This window comes from Eubalaena glacialis, chromosome 15 (assembly GCF_028564815.1).
Source record: "Eubalaena glacialis isolate mEubGla1 chromosome 15, mEubGla1.1.hap2.+ XY, whole genome shotgun sequence".
In the NCBI taxonomy this organism is placed as follows: Eukaryota; Metazoa; Chordata; class Mammalia; order Artiodactyla; family Balaenidae; genus Eubalaena; species Eubalaena glacialis.
This window is the reverse complement of record NC_083730.1, coordinates 27,096,149-27,119,494: the sequence shown is the minus strand read 5'-3', so window position 1 is coordinate 27,119,494 and position 23,346 is coordinate 27,096,149.

The following is a 23,346-nucleotide window of genomic DNA, read 5'->3' as shown; positions in this document are numbered from 1 at the left end:
GGAGGTCAGAAGTCCAAAATGAGTCATAAGGGGCTAAAATCAAAGTATTGGCATGGCTGGTTCCTTCTGGAAATGCCAGGAGAGAACTTCCTGCTTCTAGAGGCTGCCAGCATTACTTGGTTCCTGGTCCCATCCCTCCAATCCGTGCTTCCTTCATGACATTGTGCTCTCTGATTCTGACCCTTCTGCCTTCCTCTGATAAGGACCCTTGTGATGACATTGGGCCCACCCAGATAATCCAGAATAATATTCCATGTAAAGAGCCTTAACTGAATCTTGTCACAAAGTCCCCCTTGCCACGTAAGGTAACACATCTACAGGTTCTGGAGATGAAGACATGGATGTCTTTGGAGGCCATTATTCTTTCTATCATGATGGTGTCTGTGGCCCACATGGGGCTGGCAGGGGCTGAGAAGGGCTTGCAGATTCCAGGGCCCTCTGAGGTAAAATTATAGCTTCATACCCCAAGCCAAAGCTACTTCTTTTACCAGGGGTGTTGTTCCCACCTTGACTGAAGTCCCCTGCTCAGCTGTGGAGCAAAGAATTCTCCTGCCTGGACCTGCCACTCTCCCACCCCCGACGCCCTCCACCATCACAACCCAGCTGTTTCCCCCTCAAGGCCCCCACCTCTACCTCACGACAGAGGGAGCCTCCCTCAGGCCGTCTGACCCCATTGTTGCCTGACTCGGGCCTGTAGGAGATGCCCCAACTCCCCAGGGAGCACGTCTGTCCCCGGCTCGGGGGCAGCCCTCTCACGGTCCCCCACCAGGCACAGCTCTCCTCAGGGCCTCACTTAGCTGCCTCACTCTCCACTGCTCACCCATGTCTCGCCTCCTCCGGGCACCCTTCCTCACCGTTTGCATATTTAATCCATAAGGATGTGCAGCGGCAGGACGCAGGGACCCGCGGCTCAGAGCTGAGGACCTCCCATCACAGGCGGGAGGGGCGGGTGGGTATCAGGCAGTTTTTCAGGGAAGGATATGGAGGGGCTGTGGTAGTTCACAGGAGGTTCACACAGCTGGACCAGGGACTGGGAAGCATTTCGGGGGAAGGGGGCAGCTGGGGTGAGGATGAATCCAGCCCCCAGTGACCCTCCCTCCTGACCACACGGGCTACACCTGGTGAGATCATCCTGTCCCCTGTCAACAGTCCACACAGGCGGGAACTTTGAAGGAGGAGTCCTGGGCATCACTTCTACCACACGGCATGGCGCAGAACAGGTGCCTGCCCAACCTCATTACCTGCCTGCTCAGAGCCAGAAAGATCTGGAAAGACAGATGTAGAGAGGCAGAGAGGGGCAGGCAAGGAGCCAGTCGGGCTACTCCCTTGGCTAAATTTGACCCCTCGCCCCCTCCCGTCCTCATTGGTTTTCTAATCACCAATGCCCCTGGCTCCTTCTCATCCCACCTATGTAAGCCGGGGCTAAGCTCAATCAGGCATTAGGTATGGGCATCAGCTGCCTGATGGCTCCACGGGGAATGCTAATGCACCTGTTCTTTCTGAAGCCAGCTCCCCTGGCCCTCCTGTACCACCTCCCTGACGCTACCCCCGCACCAGGCCCCTGTTGCTGAGTGAATACCTGAAATGATGGACCATTCCATCTCTCCTGCTCCCCACTTTGCAAAGGCTAGGACACATGTCCATGCAGCTGCCCTAACTTTTCCCATGGGTGCGTCAGAATCAGCGGTGGTGGTAAACATTTAACAACTGGCTCTCCGGGAGGAAAAGCTCTGGTTTATAGTGTTTGCCAGTTTCCATGGTGTAAATACCCCTTGCCGCATGGTTGATTGCAAGTTACCAGTTGACTAAATGCAGAGTTGGGAGGAGATGTCATAGGAGCCAGCTCCAGCGCAGCCCTGACCACAGAGTGTTGCGGTGACCAGCTGCCCCCTCAGCCTGGCGCTGTTCTCTCCATCAGAGTCTCCTGTCCATGAAGGCAGGCCCCTCTCTGAAGCCCAGGTGGGCTGTTAAGGTTATGGCCTTTGAGTCAATCTGATCTCGGGGTATCCCCCAGCTCAGCTGTTTAATAAGGTGGATGGATTTGGGCAAGTTTCTTAACCTTGTTGGGCCTCAGTTTCCTTATCAGTAAAATAAGGTTAATATCACTCGTATCAGAGACATGTGGGGATTACATGAGATTCTGTGTGTAAGTCACTTAACGCAGTGCCTGCATAATAAGCACTCAACAAACATAGCCAGTATTGGGCAGTGAAACCAAGAGCAGGCTGCTGTTTGAGGATTCTACAAGCAAGCACCGAAGGAGACCCAGCACCTGCCACAGACCCTGGCATATTGTCCCCATACATACCTCTTGAGAATTAGACTGGGGCTGGCCCTTTGTCTTACGGTCAGAAAGATGTTACTGCTAGACGTCTAGGTGTCTAATCTGTAAACAAAGATCACTCCCAAATAAAGACTGTGTCTCCTACACCTTGTGGTTTCAAGGGCACCAAGAATATCTCCTGTCCCAAATAATTCCTTTCACACCTGCTCAATGACACTTAAAATTCTGCCATTGCAGCTTCATCGTAAAGCTGAGCTGTCCTCTTGCACTGATTCTCTGGGGTGGGTGAGCATCGAGGCGAAAGCATTAGATCAAAGATCCTGGGGTCTCCTGAGGTGTGCTGGCCAGAGGAGGGCACCAGGTGTAGGGGATAGTGTGCAGAGAAAAGTGAGGCCAGGGAGGAGGGGGCTTCTAGAACAGTGTCCCAGTTTTGCTCAGAAAAGCCCAGTCTGGAGGGATAGCAGCAACTCCCGGCACCTCTGTTATTCTGGGGAGTACTCAGTCCGGGGCGGTAGAGGGCGGGGGATCTGAAGACAGAGAACCACGCAGCTGGGAAGCAGCTCAAGGCCAGCATGGGCTGTGCGGCGACCCAGGTTGGCTGAGAATTTGCTAAAAATACAAAACTTTAGTTTGAATTTCTTAAACCCACCCCATCACTTCCAAGATCCTTTCAGTGACATCTGTGGGGCCTGGGAGAGGAGAGGGGGAAGTGACAACTGAGAATAAAAGCATCACTGAAGTAGTTTGGTTTGAAATAAAAATCTTACCCACATAACACATGGGCCAGGCGGGGCCAAGGTGTGACAAGGAGAAGGGCCCTGAGTTAGAGAAAATACTGGACAGGCAGAGAGAGGGAGGGAGGGGGAGAGGAAGGAAGGAGTGGGAATGGAGGAAAATAGAGAAAGACAAAGGAAGCAATCGACTAAACGAGAGCAAAGGGAAGAAAAGAGGCAGGAGAAGGGGCGCAAAGGGGGAGGAGGAGGAGGAGAGCGTGGAATCAAGGTAGAGGGAGGAAGTTGAGCCTAGGAGGGGTGAGGGACAGCAGGAGGAAGAGAAGGAGAGAGAAGACGGAAGACCTTGAGAGTCTTACATCTTGATCAAGGCATGACTGATAACATTCCAGCGGACCATCCTTCAGCCCCCTTGTTTGATGACAAAGCTCATCCCCCATCCACCATCCATTATCGGCTCTCCCTCCCCGAGGCGAGAGCATCAATAATGCTCCCTCTTCGAGATGCCGCTCCTCCCCCACGCCGCACACAGGCCCAGCCATCGCTGGTGGGCATTCCCGGGCCGCACATCATTACCGCCCTCCCATTCTTCCCCCACCTGCGGGGCAGCTGACTACCTCTCCCAATGCCCCACTTCCACAGGGGGGCCCCTCTTCAGAGGGCTGGGCCCTGATGCCCCGACAGGCGGTCACAGTTCTACCATTGCCGGTGGATGATCCCTGACATCTTGGTACCAGGGCTTGATTTTTAAAAATGATTGTTTAGTCTTGTTTTGCTTTAATTAAGAGGGAGACCGAACCTCCCCATTCTGGTTGGCTCTTCCAAGAGACCTAACAGTTTGAATTTGAATGCAAACATCTTCAAACATCTGTTGCCGTAATTTGGTTGGATTAACTGTCTAGTTTGCTGGGCCATCTGCTGTTCTCCCCAAACCCCTTCACCACCTCTTCCCTGCCTGGGCCGGCAACTCACCTGGTGGAAGAAGGGTCCCAGAAGGTTATCCCAGGTCAAAGCCACAGATCTTCTCCCAGAAAAACCTGGAAACAGGCTGGCCACGCCCCACCGGATTCCAAATGCCAACAAGAGGAACCTGAGTGAGGAGAGAGTATGTGTCTGGGCAGCTGGTGAGGTTACCCTGGGAGCTGTAGGTCCTAAAAGAGGCCTTTCCTCTGGGACTACAGGAGCCCTCCTCTCCCAGCCGTGAAGGTCTCCCCCAGGCTGTGCAAGGTTACCGGGATTGCCCCAACACTGCTCCAGGGGTGCTGTTCTACGTGAAAGGTCTCTCTGCACTTGGGCAGTAGACACCTGTGCAGCTGTATGAGGCAACCCTGCTCTCAGTCCCTGCAGGACCTTCCCTCCCTTTGCTGCTCACTCTTCTATAGGACAAAGGCGGGCGAGTCAAGGAAAACGGGGATTTTTCCTCCGGTCAAGCCAACATGACAAGTGCCTCCACCCAAGAGACGCTCTCCCAGCTCCTGCCCAGATACACCCACCCTGCCCTGGAAATGTTTTACCGTGCTGAGCTGCCATCAGCTCCTGCAGCTCCCAAGACCTGCTCTGGTTCCGCAGGGGACACAGCCCAGGACACCAGAGCTCCCAGCCACCTGCAGACAGGGCTGCTTTCAAAACAGGATTCCAAAGGCACCAGTGTGGAGAGCCCTGGGTTCTGCTTCAGAGGCTTAGCTTGGGGACTCATGTGTTCCTGAGTGTGACCCCACAGAATCCATCACTTGACCATGCCCAAGTAGGGTAGGACAGCAGAATAAGCAGAAGAGAGCAGGTATTGGGAGCTCTGGACTCACTCTGTCTCTGCAGCCTCCCTATCAAACCTGTCTTCCTCTCTTCCCCCCATATATCCCTTCACCAAGCTCACTGTCCCCTCACTGTCCCTTAGGCTGGGTCCACCTTGTGGCTGATCATTTTCTGACCCCGCATGCCTCACTCCATCTATGCCCATCTTCCAATGTGCAGCTCAGGTGCCTCATCCTCCATGGAGGCCCCCGGAAACAATCCTCCTGTTTCAAACTCCCATGACATTTTTCAGTGCCACATGAGTGACAATGTTATCTACTTCCTTATATTAATTACTTACCTGTTTTCCAACATTGTGAAAATGACTATATTACCCAAAGCAATCTACAGATTCAATGCAATCCCTATCAAACTACCAATGGCATTTTTCACAGAACTAGAACAAAAAAATTCACAATCTGTATGGAAACAAAAGACCCTGAATAACCAAAGCAATCTTGAGAAAGAAATACGGAGGTGGCGGAATCAGGTGCCCTGACTTCAGACTATACTACAAAACTACAGTAATCAAGACAGTATGGTACTGGCACAAAAACAGAAATATAGATCAATGGAACAGGATAGAAAGCCCAGAGATAAACTCACGCACATATGGTCACCTTATCTTTGATAAAGGAGGCAAGACTATACAAAGGAGAAAAGACAGCCTCTTCAATAAGTGGTGCTGGGAAAACTGGACAGCTACATGGAAAAGAATGAAATTAGAACACTCCCTAACACCATACACAAAAAAAACCCTCAAAATGTATTAAAGACCTAAATGTAAGGCCAGACACTATAAAACTCTTAGAGGAAAACAAAGGCAGAACACTCTATGACATAAATCACAGCAAGATCCTTTTTGACCCACCTCCTAGAGAAAGGGAAATAAAAATTTTTTAAATGGGACCGAATGAAACTTAAAAGTTTTTGCACAGCAAAGGAATCTTCAAACAAGACGAAAAGACAACCCTCAGAATGGGAGAAAATATTTGCAAATGAATCAACGGACAAAGGATTAATCTCCAAAATATACAAGCAGCTCATGCAGCTCAATATCAAAAAAACAAACAACCCAATCCAAAAATGGGCAGAAGACCTAAATAGACATTTCTCTAAAGAAGATATACAGATTGCCAACAAACACGTGAAAGGATGCTCAATATCACTAATCATTAGAGAAATGCAAATCAAAACTACAATGAGGTATCGCCTCACACCAGTCAGAATAGCCATCATCAAAAAATCTACAAACAATAAATGCTGGAGAGGGTGTGGAAAAAAGGGAACCCTCTTGCACTGTTGTGGGAATGTAAAGTGATACCGCCACTATGGAGAAGAGTATGGAGGTTCCTTAAGAAACTACAAATAGAACTACCATACAACCCAGCAATCCCACTACTGGGCATATACCCTGAGAAAACCATAATTCAAAAAGAGTCATGTATCACAATGTTCTTTGCCACACTATTTACAATAGCCAGGACATGGAAGCAACCTAAGTGTCCATCGACAGATGAATGGGTAAAGAAGATGTGGCACATATATACAATGGAATATTACTCAGCCATAAAAAGAAACGAAATTGAGTTACTTGTAGTGAGGTGGCTGGATCTAGAGTCTGTCATACAGAGTGAAGTAAGTCATAAAGAGAAAAACAAATACTGTATGCTAACATGTATATATGGAATCTGAAAAAAAAAAAAAAAGGTTCTAATGAACATAGGGGCAGGACAGGAATAAAGACGCAGAGGTAGAGAATGGACTTGAGGGCATGGGGAGGGGGAAGGAGAAGCTGGGATGAACTGAGAGAGTAGCATTGACATATGTACACTACCAAATGTAAAATAGATAGCTACTGGGAAGCAGCTGCATAGCACAGGGAGATCTGCTCGGTGCTTTGTGACCACCTAGAGGGGTGGGATAGGGAGGGTGGGAGGGAGATGCATGGGGGAGGGGATATGGGGATATATGTATACATATAACTGATTCTCTTTGTTATACAGCAGAAACTAACACATTGTAAAGCAATTATACTCCAATAAAGATGTTAAAAGAAAAAAGAAAAAAAATTACTTACCTGTTTTCATCTACACGCACTCACACTCACGCAGTATTTGTAAGCATACATGGTTGAATGAATGAATGAATGAATGAAACCATCTGCTCTCAGCATTATAACTAAGGCCCCAGTACCCTTGCAAAAACTGTGTGCAGGTTCAACATACAGATGTAAGACCTACAACCCCTTAACACCTGGCACTGACTCCAGGGTGTGCAGGGATTGGCGGATGTCCCTGAGAAAGTGGTCCATTTCACTGGTAGCTGCGAACAAAGTCGGCCAGTTAATAGAAACCTATTTCTAATTGCTGCCATATAATAGATACACGTCCAACCAGCTGAGACCACCGAATCCCATTCAAAGCCCTGCTTCCCGGCTTACACCTAAGCCTTTCATGTTTTATTAGAGCTCTGCACATTTCATTTCCTTTTATGTGGGGAAGAAAATGGACCCTTGGTTCTAGGAGGGGACGTTCACAGGCATCTTTTACTTGTCAAAGGGCAGCTTTGTAGAAAACAAACCCTGGGCCTCAGGTTTGTGAATTCAGGTTCAGCTCAAGTAGCGAAGACAGGGGTCACTCTCCATTCCCCAATGTCACCCGGAAGCAGGAAGAACCCAATCACCCGCAGCCCAGGGTCAGACCCTGTGGGACATAACAGTGCACCCTGCTCCCCAGGCTCATATACAAGAGCATAGCAGCATCACCAGCACAGCCCAATATCTCAGCACGATGGGGAAATCAGCAAATGCAGCCACACACCAGCTCTCCTGGGGCCCCCACCTACCCCAGCCCCTCCCAGCCTGGACATTGAGCCCACTCACAGCTACACTGGCAAAATCCCAGCCACCGTGACCCCAGCAGCTTTCAGAGGCCTGGAACCCATCGTCCTGCTGACACCAGGGCATTTGCTGTGAAGGGGCCTCAGCCCCCGAGGGGCCCAAGCGTGGCAGGATCCCCAGCCTGTACCTGTCCTCCTCCATGCAGAGCAGCATGAAGGGCTTGTGTCCCCTGCTCCTTGCCATGTCTCCCGTCTTTGTTGGACCAGAGCCTGGCATGGTACGTGGTAGCCCAGGCCCAGCTTCTGTCCTGCCTCCCAAAACCATACTCCTAGTCACAACCACCATCCAGCTTCCTGCCACAGATAGCTCACTCCTCAAAACTTGGCTTGAGAATCGTCTCTGACATGAACCTTCTCCCCCTCTGCAAGCGGGGGCTCCTCAGAGGAGAACCGCCAGGACGCTGGGACACCAGCAGGTGGCTCCGCGTAGCCAGGCTTGGACCCTTGGCCTCCCACCCCCTGTACTGGGACCAGCGATGGCAAAGCCCTTGGTCAAATCTCCACGTGTTGGCAGTGATGAAGCCATTTAACATTTATGAAACCACGCGTGATTGCCAGGTTCTACTTTTGTTCGTATCACCTATGATCAGTTTCAAGAGCCTCTGAAGCTCACCCTTGACTCTCCTGCACAGTACATCATCTGTCCCAATCACATGGTCACCACGTGGCCAAGGAGAGATTTGAACCCCGGTGTCTAAAGCCCGGACTCTTTCCAGGTTGCCTCGAATGCAAGGAGGGGGACCTCACAGGACTGTGTTATCAGCCCCAGTGACCTCCCCAGTGTCCCCCAGGCCTCACTGCTCCATGTCGGTGCCTCCGGAAGCTAAGAGAGTGGACAAAGCAATGACCTTCCCCGACCAACAGGGTTGTGTTCCCATAAAGGGTAAATGAAGAACTGGACTTGTCTGAGAGAGCCTCCAAAAATAACAACTGCAGCTAAAGCGTTTTAGAGACAGGGGACAAGGGTTAGTGTAGGACTGGACCCAGATCAAGGGCAGCACCCCTGGTTCTAGGGAGAAGCCAGAGAGGGTGGCGAGCTCTCACCCCCCGCTTCAGGCAGAGCAAGCTTGTGGGACGCAAAGTGGGTCCCATCGTCTGCCTGCTCATAACCCTTCAAGGGATCCCAGGGCTCTTAGGATAAAGACCAAAACCCTGGTTGGCCTTGTCCTGCTCCCCCCAGCCTCCTCATGCACCACGGACCCTAGCTCAATGCATTCCAGCCCCACCCAGCATCCTCTAGCTCCTCCCACACCAGCTCTGTCCGGGCCCCCAGTTCCCCCCACCCTCTGATCTTGAGCAGCCCCTTAACTTTCACCCTGCATATCACAGCTCTGGTCTGTGTCCCTGGGGGAAGCCTTCTCTGAGCCCCAGAATAGATCGGGCCCCTCCTGCACGCTCTCATAGGACCTCCTGCTTCTCCCTTGTAACCATCACAACCACTGTAATCTGACTGGTTTTTTGGTTATTTGGTTCAGTCTGCCCTCCTATGGACTGTAAACCCCATGAGGGCAAGTGCTGTGTGTTTCCCTCCTCATGTTACCCTCAGCATCTAGCAGAGTGCCTGACACATGACAGATGCTCAAACTCTGTTGTATGAGTGAATGAATCTGAGAAGCTTCATTAAAAAGAAAGGTTCAGGAACTGATGAAATGATGGGGTGGGATAGACACTGCCTGGCAAACTGGAGGGATGGAGTAACCGTGGCTTTGGAAACGTGGCTCCCACACTCAAAATCTCCGACCTATTCCAGCCCTGCCCTAACTCTGCACAGTTCTGTAGTTTACAGCCCTCATATCTGACAAAGCACCCTCATGTACAACGCCTCAGTCCCACGGAGGCAGACCTTATCAAATAGTATCATTTTCCAGACTAGAAAATGCAGGCTTGGGGAGGACAACTGACAAACATAGTGAACACGGTGCTAAGCGGCAAAGTCAGATATAAGCCGATGGCTTCTCCCCACCCATCTGGGCTGTTTCCACGGGTGAAGAGGACAGACAGGGATGTCTGGTTGCACAGGGAGGGGAGGCATCCTAGAGATTCCAACTATTTTTAAACAGACTTTCCACCAATCCCCTGTTTGCAGCCTCATTCCTCATTCTCACCTTTTGGGGTAACCTGGATCTCTGCATGGGCCCCTCCGAGGTCCTTCAGGACAGGCTCACTTCTTCCAGACCTTCTCCTCTGCAGACTCCTAGGTTATAACACCCTCCACTGCAGTATCGGAAGCGCATGCCTTAGTCTGCTTTCCACCCCGCCTACCCGCAAATATCATTAAAACCCTCTGTGCACTGTTGTCTCCTCTCTTGTTTCATGTGTACTTGTGACTTAACATCCTTCTATATTTCTCTACTAACATCGTAGTGAATAATTTAAGGTAGAGGAGATAAGTGTGTTTTATTGAAAAAAATATTTTATTGAATAAAGCCCAAAACTTGGATTCTGCTAAGATCTTCCACTCTAATTGATAACTAGTTGGTAACTGTCAAGTTATTATCACCATCAGTTCTATCCTATTATAACTCCAGCTTCTGGATGAATACTTCCACCTGACACATGACAAAAAGCAGAGAGTCCTGTAATCTTTCTGTTCTTGGTCTACAGCTCCACCGTTTTCCAAGATTCTCTACCTTAAAAGATGTGAAGCCATTTTATCCATCTCCATTGTCCTGTTAGTGATCATATTGGGTTGAACAGTGACAAGCCTTCATCAGTGACTTGTGTCCTTAAAAGAAGAGGGAGAATTTGGACACAGAGACACACGCACAGAGAGAAGGCCATGTGATGATGGAGACAGAGATTGGAGGACTGCCAAGAATTGCCAGGAACCACCAGAAACTGGAAGAAGCAAGGAAGGATCCTGCTCTAGAGCCTTCAGAGGGGGCATGGCCCTACCAACACCTTGATTTTGGACTTCCTGCTTTCAGAACTGTGACAGGATAAATTCCCATTGTTTTAAGGCATTTAGTTAGTGGTACTTTTTTACTGCAACCCTAGGAAATTAATACAGTGACCATGTGCATTTTTTTTCTTTGAAATGTGTCTTGGGTTTTATCCATTTTTTTTTTCTTAATCATTATTGAGTTCCTACTATATGCAAAACATGGGGCTAGACCCTGAAGAAGCAAAGATGACCAAGGTCAGTAAGTACAAATCAACATCCCCAAGAAGTTTAGGATTTAGTCTAACTAGAAGCTACATATGAAAATGGCCTAAGTACAAAGCAGTGTATAATAAGGGACAAAATATTTGCTAGGAGAGTTCAGAGGACAAGGGAGTCCTTCTAAGAAGAGGGTCATGTCCTGGGATGGAGGGAGATTGAAGGGGGATCTTTAAGGATGGAATTGATCTTGCTGAGTAAAGCTGAGAAGGACATTCTACATAGCTGCAGAAGCGTCACATTTTGGGAATATTTGGGGAATGGCCAGACTGGCTGGGGTGGTGAGTAGTGTCAGAGAAGGTTGAACAGATGGACTGAGCCTGGACATTGTGAATCCCTGCGATCTGGGACCCTACTGGAGAGCAATCAAAACAAGGAGAAAAGAGCTCTGTGTCACTGCAAAAATGGGATTCCAGTGACCAAAATGCAATTTGTACCTCACTTTTATCTAGCACATGGCTCCAGGGGAGCTGAACTGATGGACTTCAGAGAACACTGTCCTTCCAGGCACGAGGACAAACCCCGAGCAGCCCAGGGACCCTCTCATTTGGCTTTTGCACAAGTTCAGCACTGGTGTTTAACTTTTTTCCTTTTTTTCTTCCTCCCTGTTATTTAAATGGTTTTAAACATGAAACTAGGCCAGGAAAAGGGGGTAGCATTGTTTTAATAATTAGCAATTATGATCGCTGCAATATTAATTGCATATTTCCATAGCAAACACCTCCCCAGAGAGCGGAAGGGAGTGGTGGTTAGAGACTGCCAGAGCCTAAAACTGGAATTCCTAAGAACAGAAAAAGGAGAGAAAATCAACTTCTTCCATTTAAGCAAATTACCACGGGGACTGCAGGCCCCTCTAATTAGCCCAGCTCGCAGTAGCTGGTGAGCGGGCGGGTGCAAAGTCTCACTCAGTACTGCTGGGCCTGTCAGTACAGCCCCTTTCCCCGTGATGTCTTTTATTTTTGTCATTTGGGCAAGACAGCAGCTTATTTCCAGGGGGCTGCAGGCTGGGCTGGAAGATGACACTCCAGATCTCAGTGCCCCGGGCCCCCAAGCTGGGGCCAGGGGTTCATTTGTGCAAATCCTGACCCCAGAAGGGCAAAATGGGACAGGACCGTAGGCAATTCCACGTGGTGGCACTCGGGGGAGGCCGCGGCGGGAGAGGACACTGAGCTGCCTTCCCAACTCTGTGACACAGATTAAGGGGTTCAGGGTGGAGTTAGGGGAATGAAAAAGCAGGGGTGGGGGAGAAGCAGGAAAGAAGGGGGGAGGGAAGGGGAGAAAGGAGGGAAAACCCAAGAGAAGGTAGTGGCATAGAGAGAAGAAGAAGCAAATAGAGTACGGAGAAGAGGAAATGAACCAGAAGGCAGAGGGAAGAAATCAGGGGGAAGAGGGTGAGGACTAAAAAGAAAAGGCCATGGCACCATCAAGGCAATTAGAGATCAATCAGAGAGGACTTCCTGGAAGTGGGGTGCTTTGCACTCAGTCCAGAAAGAATTTTTACGAGAACACAGCACTCGCACAGCAGCCCCAGCTTCAAGGATGCTAACAGGCTCACATAGGAGTCCCCAGATGAGTCTGGAGAAGCAAGACATTGACAAAACCAACCAATATTTCCCTTGGCACTCTCTGTCAGGGGAGGGAAGAAATGAAAAGACAGTGACCTCAGAGCCCAAACAGTATCTTGTGTTTGCAGATCTCATGCCTGGCACATACAACATTGCATTTCATCTTTATAGCAACAATTAAGGTAGGAATTACTATACCCATTTTACAGGTGGGAGGACTGAGGAAACCAGTCCAAGGTCACATAGAAAGAGACAGAGGCTGAGCTCTTTCCAACACATCTCACTATCTCCCCAGCATCACCTTTCATTAGCCTCTGAGTCCTTGAAAGCAAGCTTCCTAACAGAAGCAAGCCTCCCTGGCTGCACCCGTGGCCGGGACAATCTTACTGCATTTGGAAAAGTCTCATCCACCGTGCTACTGGTTGGCTTTGCCGAGGACCAACTGCCGCCATTTAAAAATAACTTGCTAAGCAAAATTCCAAATTCCTGAATAGAGACATTACAGGGCAATAATTCTCATTGTAAAAAGGGTTCCCCCTAAGGTGCCTTTAAATGGGGGTGCTCCCCTGTGCGTGGAAGCGTTTGTTTACAGATCATCGACTCCTCGATGGAGAAGCTGGGAGGCTTGACAGAGAAACTTACAAAATGTCTCTAGCTGCTTCCAGTGGAAAAAGATAAACAATTAAAATAAAGGGAATGTGCTCGGAGAGAAGGGAATCCAATTGTGCAAGGATAATGAGGACGATCATACTTTACACACACAAGCACCTGCCATCTCCCTGTGCTCTCCACCACTCCCACCCCCGCCCCAGCCCCTTGTCAGGACAGCCAAGATGCCATCATCTTATACATGGGCAACTCCCTAAGGAAGGGCAGAAAGTGTCATCCCCGATGGGCAGGTGAGGAAAATGAGACCCAGAAGGTCCCAGTGCCTGTCCGAGGTCACCCTGCTTGTGCATAACTCTGAACCTCTCCCTGCCCTTGATGTCTCTGCGACTGTTTTAATGCCCTCCTGCCCCCCTGGTGATGAGGGAGGAATTCCTGCCCTAGGGTTATGGGGATGACCAGGTACACAACACCCAACCTTGGACAGGTGAGATAGGCAGCTGTTTCTTAGTCCTGGATGTTCAAAGCCCAGGGGAGGAAGACAGGGCACACCCCACAGAGCCACTTGGGGGGTGCACTCAGGAACAGAGTGAACGAGCAGGGCTGGTGGGTGGTAGGCTGTAGTAGCAAGAGGGTGAGATGGCCTCTGGTTCCCACAGGAAGATGTGATTGGCTTGGTTGAATAATTCTGAGGTTGATGGGGGACTGAAACCGACTCACAGGAATAAGCAGAAACTGCAGGACCGCCCCCCCCCTCGATGAGGGTTGTTTGGGTGGGAAGCCCTATCTGTGTGAGCACAGTGGGGGAAGGGAACACTCATCAAGGCATTTAGGGGCCTCCCAAGTTCACAGCTGTCAGGGCAGCACATGGTGTCAGACCCTAATATCAGACCTTACACCACAGAGGTCCCCTTGCTGGTGAGGCCCAGCTTCCCGCAGCTCCAGAGAGTCCATTTTCAGTAACACGGCCACGGGCTTCTAAGAAACAATACCAGCCGACAACAAAAACCAGGTCAGGAAGGGACGTGTCCTGAAGGAGGCCCAAGGCCAGCAGCTCCCTCCCAGAACGGCTCGCCCCACTCCCGGCTGGGATGAGGGCTGGTTGATCCAGCCCCAGCCGATAAAATGCGCTCCCCCATCTTTCCCATTAACAAGTTTGTAAGGCTTTGTTCGCTCTGTGTGTGTACAAATATTACCCGCTGTATTCTTTTATCTTACTTATCCCTGGGAATCTATCTCAAAGCCGCCTTTGGAAACTCCTAAGTAGGATGTAATGCGTGGATTTCAGCCTCTGCTAGATAGTTTGCGATGTAGTTATTCCCCAAGCCTTAGCAAGTGGGAAGAAACAGCCAAAGCAGAAATACATTTAACCAAACAGCAGCTTGTGGGGGGAGAGATGGGGAGGAGGGGAGGGACAAAGGGAGATGCAGAGAGGGGAGACCCAGGGCAGCCCCCATACCCGCTTCTTCCAAGAGTTTGCTGAATAATCTCTACCCACACATCTCCATCCAATTTCTGCACCTTCGCGGGGACGCCGAACACTGAAGCGGGAGGAAAGGGTGTCGAAAAATGTTCTTGACACAACATTTAAAGGGTATTTCAGAGAGAACATAAAACTTGTTTTACAATTATAACTACAAAGGGTGAGCATGAATAAGGGCAAAAATTAAATGACAACCTAGAAAAATGAAAGCAGTTAGTAATAATTGTATTGTGGGTGGGACTGTTTGATTTTTTTCCTTTTGAAAGTAAATAAATTATAATAATAGTGTTTGGATAATTGTAATATTTTGGTGTAACTATAAATAGTTTTGGGGTAACTGCTAAGAATCGGGAAAGATAAAATGATGTGGTATCACCCTCTGAGAACTAACGATCCAGTTAAGACACGACGTGAAGCCATCCCACAAATATCTCTTGATTGAAAGAAGATGAAGGCAATGCTGGGTAGGCTTGAAATTCAGGATCGGCCTGGAAGCTGGGGCGGCTGCCAGACAGAAGAAGTGCTGGAAATAGACACGGACACACAGATCCTCCTCCAACTCACCTTCTAACCAGGTCAAGTCTCCAGAGATGATGTGCTTGTCCCCAGTGTCTTTTCTTCCTTAGTGGAAGACCACCCACCCCCATCACTGAAGAACCAGAACCTGCATCACCGGGTCCAAAGTATCCCACAGGCAGGATCCCACAGGAGGACACATGAAGGTGAGGAGGACCAACCAACTGCAACCAAGGGCCTCCCAAGTGGCTCTGGGAGCCCTGAGGGATAGAAACGAGGCTCAAAGTGCTCTCTGCTGAGCTTGGCTCCCTCAGCACATTTCTCCAAAACACACCCACACCTTGTCACTGCACAGCAAGGTTTCCAGAGAACCCAGGATGTGGGAGAAGTGGTAGCTGCAGGAAGCTCCAGTGTTGTCTCCATCCCTGTTCTCATGCCTCAGGTGATGCCCCAGAGAGATCAATCAATGCTTACTGACCAGAACTGGGAGGGCGTGGCACTGGGGTCTGGAGTGTTTTGTGGCTCAGCAACTTAGCACAGATTCAAGGACAGGTTGTGCTGGTCCCACAGCTCTAATACCTGAGGTCCTATCCAGTTTCTCATAAGCCTCCCACCCAGCTTCCGTGACACGACTCAACACCACTTCCCTGCCCAGCCCCCTTCCCCAAGGCCCACCACTTCCTGCCTTGGGATTATTAGGTATCAGCACACATTAGGGCTTCCCAGGAGTAGCCACTCCACGTTGCATCTGGGTGGAGTATTTTATACTAATGGAATGTTATGTTATGTTATGTTATGTTATGTTATGTTATGTTATGTTATGTTATGTTATGTTATGTTATGTTATATTCTCCAATATCAGGTTCTCCAATATTATTATTATCACCAATATTATCTCCATTAGCATTATTATCTCTAATACTGTTATTATTTCTATTATTATTATCTTCTCCAATATTACGATGCTCTCTAACATTATTTTTACTATCTGCAATATTATTATCATTTTCAATATCATAATTATCTCCAATATTATTATTATTACCTACAATGAGTGGGGTACTTGCCATTATAAAAGTAGATTTCTGGGTGTACATAGGCCACAAAGGTCAACCAAGAACAAGTCCATGCTTGAGGGGACAAGTACATTTGGATGGATGGGTAAAGGTCAGGGAAGGTCAGGGTTGAGTGAGGACTGGGCAGCTGTGAGCCGCGGGCAGGAATCAGCAATGGGGCTTGATAAGTACAGAGACTCTGGGCAGGAACGCATTTCAGGGGCACGAGCAGGCCTGGATGAGGGGACAGTTGAGGCCCATGGCTGTCATTGCCACTTCCTCCCAGTGCCAGTTCCACTGTGATACTGGGAGACACTGTGTGCCGTGGAGGAAAGAGTGTTGGAGTTGGGCAACCACCTCAAATTGTTCTGGGAACTAGGATAAGTAGAAATAAGTAAATAAACAGGCAAAATATAAAGTAAATTTTAAAAACAGAAATGTCAGAGCTGGGAAGGAATATTAGATTATTCCGGTTAAGGCTTCAAGTCAACAGACAAGGATTTCAAGCCCCAGGAAGCTGCAGGATTTCCCAAGCTTCATAATGGATCCAGGATTCAAGCCAAGGTCTGTGAATCCCCAGACAGTGTCTACCCATGCCCCTCCAGCTGGTGCTCCTCCAGTGGAATGGAATCCAATGGGTGGAATGGAATGGAAAAGAATGGGTGAAATGGATGGATTGGAGGGAATGGAATGGAATAGAGTTAGCAAAGCTGGAATTAGGATTCTGGGGCCTTAGCTCCCACATAATGATACAGGCAAAAAAGAACCCCAAACTCCCTCTCCCGTCCTCCCACCTGAGGGATGCACCACCTCTGTCTCCAGCCAACCAGTCTCTACCCCAAGCAAGTAAGGACAGCACCTCTGGCACAGGTTGGGGTGCAGGGAAGAAGGAGCCAGTCCCTTACCTTCGGGCTGGAGGACAGAGAACTGAAGTCCACATCCTTTACGAGAGCGGCTTTGGGATGTAAGGGGCAGTTGGTTAACCACAGGTGGAGAGACAGACCATGATCCAAGTTGACTCTTTAGCCAGAGTAGCCAAGATAGCAGAAGGAAGGCTCAGGAAACAGAGCTGAGGACCATTCCCTGAGGCCGTGACACAAAGACTGTCATGGGTTCCCAGCTGTGCTGTAGACGCAGAGAGACCTGTGAAGATCCTGGGCAGGTTTGGGTGCTACCTCTCCTGTTCACTAACCTCTCTTCCAATCCACCAATCCCACACTATCTACAAGACAGGCTGGAGGAAACTGGTTCCTTGGGTTTGCAAGTAGTTCAAGTGAAGAGTGGGGACATTCACAGCAACACCATAGTAACAAGCCCTTGGACTCCCCTGCGCTGGTAGCAAGACACATCTTCACAGCACTCACATGCTGGACCACTGTATTCCCCCTGACACTGGGGGGCTGCATCTCTGACCACTTCCACTCCCGCCCCCGTCATGATCTGCCCTGACTCCAATCCCACAGTCACCATTCACAAGCCGTTAAGGCTTTATTGTCTTGAACCTGCTTCCATTTGCAGAGCCCAGGCTAAGCATGACCTCTAAATGACTCTTGCCAGTGACAGAATTCAGGCAGAGCCTTTGAGGCTGAGATGGACAGGAGCTCATTGTCTTCTCTCGTAGGCAGTTGTGGGGACTGCCTGCCCTGACTTCAGGAGTCTGTGCGCTCTCTACTCTTCACGTGCCTTGCCTCACATTGTCCCTAAGTCTCTGTCCCATTCATCTCTCCCTTATGTCCACCTGCACCAGCACCCACCACCATCAAACCACTAAATGCCCACCACCATCACATCACTCCCAAGAAACCCTGTGATCTCTCATTGCTGTGTGTCCACTGACCCCATCAGTCCTCCTGGGCTTCAGAGCCCCTGCCCATGTCTTGGCTGTTTGCCTCCAGGTCCTTGTCCCTCTGGCCTTGCTCCCAGCCTTGCCTCAACTCCGCCAGCTCTGACTCCCCAGCCAGTTGCCCACATAGCCCTCCATCCAATGTGACACCTCTCTGCCACCCCTCTGCTCACCCAGCCTGGGAACCGGAAACTAGCCTGCCATCTTCCACTTGCTCCGGCAGGGGTGGGGGGTAGGGAGAAAAAGAGCCAGCAGAATGGGCTATTGATTACGATTTCCATTTCTCCTCCCAGCTCTGGCTATTTAAACAGTTAGAAGACAAGCTTTGTTGACTATGTGTGTGTACACATATTAGCTACACTGTTTCCTAGCCTACTTATCCTAGGGAATTTGTTTCAAAGCCACCTTTTAGAAACTCCTAAGTAGGATGTAATTCAGAGGATTTTATGTTCTGCTCACTATCTGGCAAAATAGTTTATTCCACAAACGCCTGGCATATCAGAGATAAAGAAGATGCATGAAAAACAGGGCTGCTCTATGCCCACACTGTCCCAGCCTCGGCTGAGGAAGGCTCCTTGCCTAGGCAGAGTCTGTGTGAAGTTTCTTAACATCTAAACTTTATGTTCTCAACTTGGGTTGTTAGTATGAAAGAAACAGTCTGTAAATGGCATTTAAAAGCAAATTGGATTTTCTTCCCCCAGCTGATACAGCCCTCTGTTCTGCTTGCCAGAGGACGCAGTTTACTTCCCATCTGAAGCAGCCATTTGTCATGTGTCAGAGGATCTGAAATAAAATTCCTTTGTGTACGACTGTCTAATAAAGAGGTTCTTAACGTTAATAATTTACTTTAAATGCCATTCACACATTGTCTCTCTCTTACCTTCAGTCTGAGTCATCAAACCTGGAAGGTGCATGAGGATTTCCAAAGATCCCAAATATGTGTTCTGGAATAACATTCACCCCAAATGCCCACCTTCTTGCTATGCGAGACCAGTGGCTCTGCTTGCAGATGTTAATATGGGTCAGAAAAGCTTCTCGCTTGGCGGGAGGAAGTCTAAATCCTTGGGACCTAGGAAGGGAGAGAACAGCAGGAGGCCTGGTCTGCAACAGCAGAAGGAAGGGCAGGAAAGGGACACTCGACAGTCAGCAGTGTTTATTGGCAAACGTCATGTGCCAGGCTCTCTGCTTAGCAGTGGAGCCACAGGCAAAAACCCAATGGCTGCTTCACCTTCAAGTCCTTTCTGGAATGAAATGGGGCACAAATCGATAAATTAATTGAGAAGTGTAGACAGACTTATTTAACTTTGTAAACACGGTTTATGTGTCACCTGTCCTGGCCCTCCCCATCCCCATGGATCCCTTTCCCCTGGTTTCGTTTGCTCCTTGGGCACATTTCCTTTAGTGGGTGTCTTGGTTTTGGTGGCTATAACAAACTACCATAGGCTGGCTGACTTAGACAACAAACACAGTTCCAGAGACTGGGAAGTCCAAGATCAAGGTGCTGGCAGATCCAGTGTCTGGTGAGAGCCTGCTTCCTGGTTCATGGCTTTCTCATTACATCCTCACAGGGCAAGAGCAGAGACATGAAGAGCAAGCTCCCGTGTCTCCTTATGAGGGCACTAATCCCATTCACAAGGGCTCCATCCTCATGACCTTATCACCTCCCAAAAGTCCACCTCTTAATACCATCAGAGTGGAGAGTAGGATTTCAGCATATGAATTTTGGGGACCCAGGCATTCAGCCATAACAGACTGGACAATTCAAAGTCAAGGACTTATCTTTTTGTCTCTGCATCCCCAAGGTCTAGCACAGTGCTTGTCAACTAGTTGTTGAGTAAACGAAAGGCCCAGCCCCTGCTCTCAAGTCTAATGCAGGAGGCAGAAACAAATGGGAGATCACAGAGCAGGAGGGCGTGTGCTCTATCAGTCAGCTCAGGCTAAGGAGGCTGCTGTGATAAGTGACCCCAAACCTCAGGTGCTTCCAGCAGCAAAGCTTTACCTCTTACCCACATTCATGAGCATCACAGGCTGGATGTGACCTTCTTCACTTCATCACCAAGGTGGAAGGAGCAGCCACCATTCTAGACATGAAGGGCCCATGGCAGGGAGAAAAGAGAAATAACAGAGCAACAAGAGGGTTTTGGAAGCCTCTGCTCTGAAGTGACACATGCCACTTCTACCCTCATTTCATTGTCCCAGGCATATGGTCTGGCCCAACCTGTTATCAGGCAGCCAGAAATGTCCTCCTCTCATTCCTGGTTCATGGCTGTCTTCTCATTACATTCTCACAGGGCAAGAGCAGAGAGATGGAGAGCAAGCTCCCGTGTCTCTCCTTATGAGAGCATTAATCCCATTCACAAGGGCTCCATCTTCATGACCTTATCACCTCCCAAAAGTCCCAGGATGGCCTGGGAGGGAGGGAGCAAACATCGAACCACAGAACGAACGACCCCAGACGCTGTGATAGCAGAACACCGTGGGCCCTGGTGATCCATCAGGGGCACAGCACTTCAGCTAAGTGGAATATGAGGGGTGACTTACTTCAGAGCCCAAAAGTGTGCCTTTAGGTGATGGCTGCCTGTGCTGGGTCCTGACCACAGGGAGGTGTCCCCAGAGGCCTTGTAGAGGGCTATGCATTTTCCACATGTCCAAGGAAGGAAGAAGCAGCAGCTGTACCCAGTCAGACGCTAAGGAGTCACTAGCTCCATCCCAGCCCAAGGATGTCCAGTCTCAGAGGATGAGGCAGGGCTTTGTCACATGGTACTCACATTCTGAGAGGTTCAGAGCTCACGCCCCTCTCCCAGGGGCTGGGAGGGGACAGCCAAGGCTGGAATCAAACAAGGAGGCAGAGACACAGACCCTCTGAATGACCTGCCGGGGAGACTGTGGCCATGCTCCCAGGCTAGCACATCAGCCTATACCAGACACGTCAGTCACGCTGAACACCTCCATGCCCCCTTCCAAGGAGAACTGACCAGCAGAGCCCCTGCTGCCCACACTGCCTGCTCTGTGCTGTGGGACCCCTGGTCCTGCCTGACTGAACCAGTGGTGGGCACCCAGCTCGAGGGCAGACCTGCCCTGGGGGGGACAGTGACCTGTGAAGGCCTGGTGTGAGGAGATGAGAGGAACCCTCTCTTAAGGTTTTAAACCAGAGACTAGTGAGAGGCAGCCCGTGAGGGAGGTGGAGTGAGTCAGAACCATGTTCAGCTGGCAGGATGAGGGAACATGCATGATGTGGAAGGCTGTTCGCAGAGGGAGAAGACTGGAGAGGGCTTAGAGATGCAGATAGAAAAAGATGGGAGACCGTTCCTACCTGGGTCCTGACAGCTTCCTGTTCCCAATCCAGTTCAACCGTGACCGACAAAGACCTTTTGTTCCTGAGTCAGGCTCTGTCTCTTACAACCAAAAGAGTCTAGTGTGGATACACCCAGCAAACAAACATCCATGGTGTGAGTCAACTGGGAGTGAGACAGAACATCATAAGAGGTGCCAGTTGACATGTGACTTTTCCACAGTGGATGAAACCATGGGGGGAGAGGGGACCTTTAAAAGAAGAAGAATGAAAACTCTGACATACATACAAAATACAACACCCTTTATCAATCTAAAGATACATAAGTAAGGAACATTAATGTGGACCATGAAATTTTACTAATAAAGTAAACACTTTATTAATGTATTTATAGTATATTTGTAGACATGAAAAAGCTGAGGGTGGGAGTGGAAATATTAATGTGAACATTTTTTTGCAAATCATGATTTATTTTTCTATCTTCCTTTTGTTGTAATTAGACACAATTTTAGTTCCTACTGTTGCTTATTTTTATCAATCCTTGTTTTTTATCAATCTTGGAAAAGGATTGTCTATTATAATGGTCTTTAAAAAAGAAAATAAGCTTTTGATTTTATGAATTAACTCTGCTCTTTGTTTTCTATTCAATTCACTTGAGATTTCATGTTTATTAATTCCTTCATTTATTGTCTTTGGTTTTCTATTGTTGCTCTTTATCGAATTTCTTGAGTTGAAATCTCAGATTATTTACTTTCAGACTTGGTTTTTTCTAATTAATGGATCTAAGGCTTTAAATTATCTTCTGAATACCCACACCCTATATATTTTCATATATTGTGTTCTTGTATTTATTCTAACAATGTGTAATTCCCACTGTGATCAACCTTTTAACATGATAATTATTTAGAGGACTATGTTATTTAAATGACAGATGCACAGATTTTATTTTTGCTATCATTTTGTTGATGATTTCTCATTTTATTGCATTATGATTAGTGAATGTGACCTTTAGGTATCATAGTCATATTATAAAATGTATTGATATTTTATTTGTGACCTAACACATGGACAATTATGTGAATGTTTCATATATGTTTGAAAGGGATTTGTATTCTCTATTTGTTCAGTATACATCATACATTTTATATTTCATCCACCTTGTTAATCATATTATTTGTATCCTCTATATCTTTACTTGATTGTCTTCTTGGTCTGTCTTGTTGATCTGTTGAGAAGTTAGTCTCTATGATATCGTATTTATTTCTTCTAGCAGTACTATCAGTTTTTGCTTTATATATTTTCAAGTTTTTTTGTTATGTGCATAATGGTTCATCATTGTTATATATCATCTTAACAAGGAGTTCCTTACAACAACATAAAATATTTCTCTTTATTTTGTTTGCTGTTTTAGTTTTAATAAATTCATTTATTTTATTTATTTATTTTTGGCTGCATTGGGTCTTCGTTGCTGTGTGTGGGCTTTCTCTAGTTGAGGCGAGCGGGGGCTGCTCTTCATTGTGGTGCACGGGCTTCTCATCATGGTGGCTTCTCTTGTTGCAGAGCACGGGCTCTAGGTGCGTGGGCTTCAGTAGTTGTGGCACGCGGGCTCAGTAGTTGTGGCTCGCGGGCTCTAGAGCACAGGCTCAGTAGTTGTGGCGCATGGACTTAGTTGCTCCGCGGCACGTGGTATCTTCCCGGACCAGGGCTTGAACCCATGTCCCCTGCATTGGCAGGTGAATTCTTAAACACTGCACCACCAGGGAAACCCTTGTTTGCTGTTAATATTGCTTTTTCTGTTTCCATTTTATGAGTCTTCCCTGATATACATCTTTACACCTTTCCTTTTGTTTTTAATTTTTCCATTAGCTTTATATGTGTATCTTGCTGGAAAACTTCATGACACTGGATTTTTAAACACTCAATTTGAGAAGAATATAACTCATTCACAAGTATTGTGACTGCTGATACATTTAGAGTTATTCTAACAATGCTGTGTGTGCATGTCTCTGGGTATATTCTATTTATCATGCTTTCTGTTTAGGTTTTTACCTATTTTTCTGCCTTTTGGTAATTTGTTTGAGCTGTCTTCATTTGATTCTATTTTTTCTAATATTTTAAA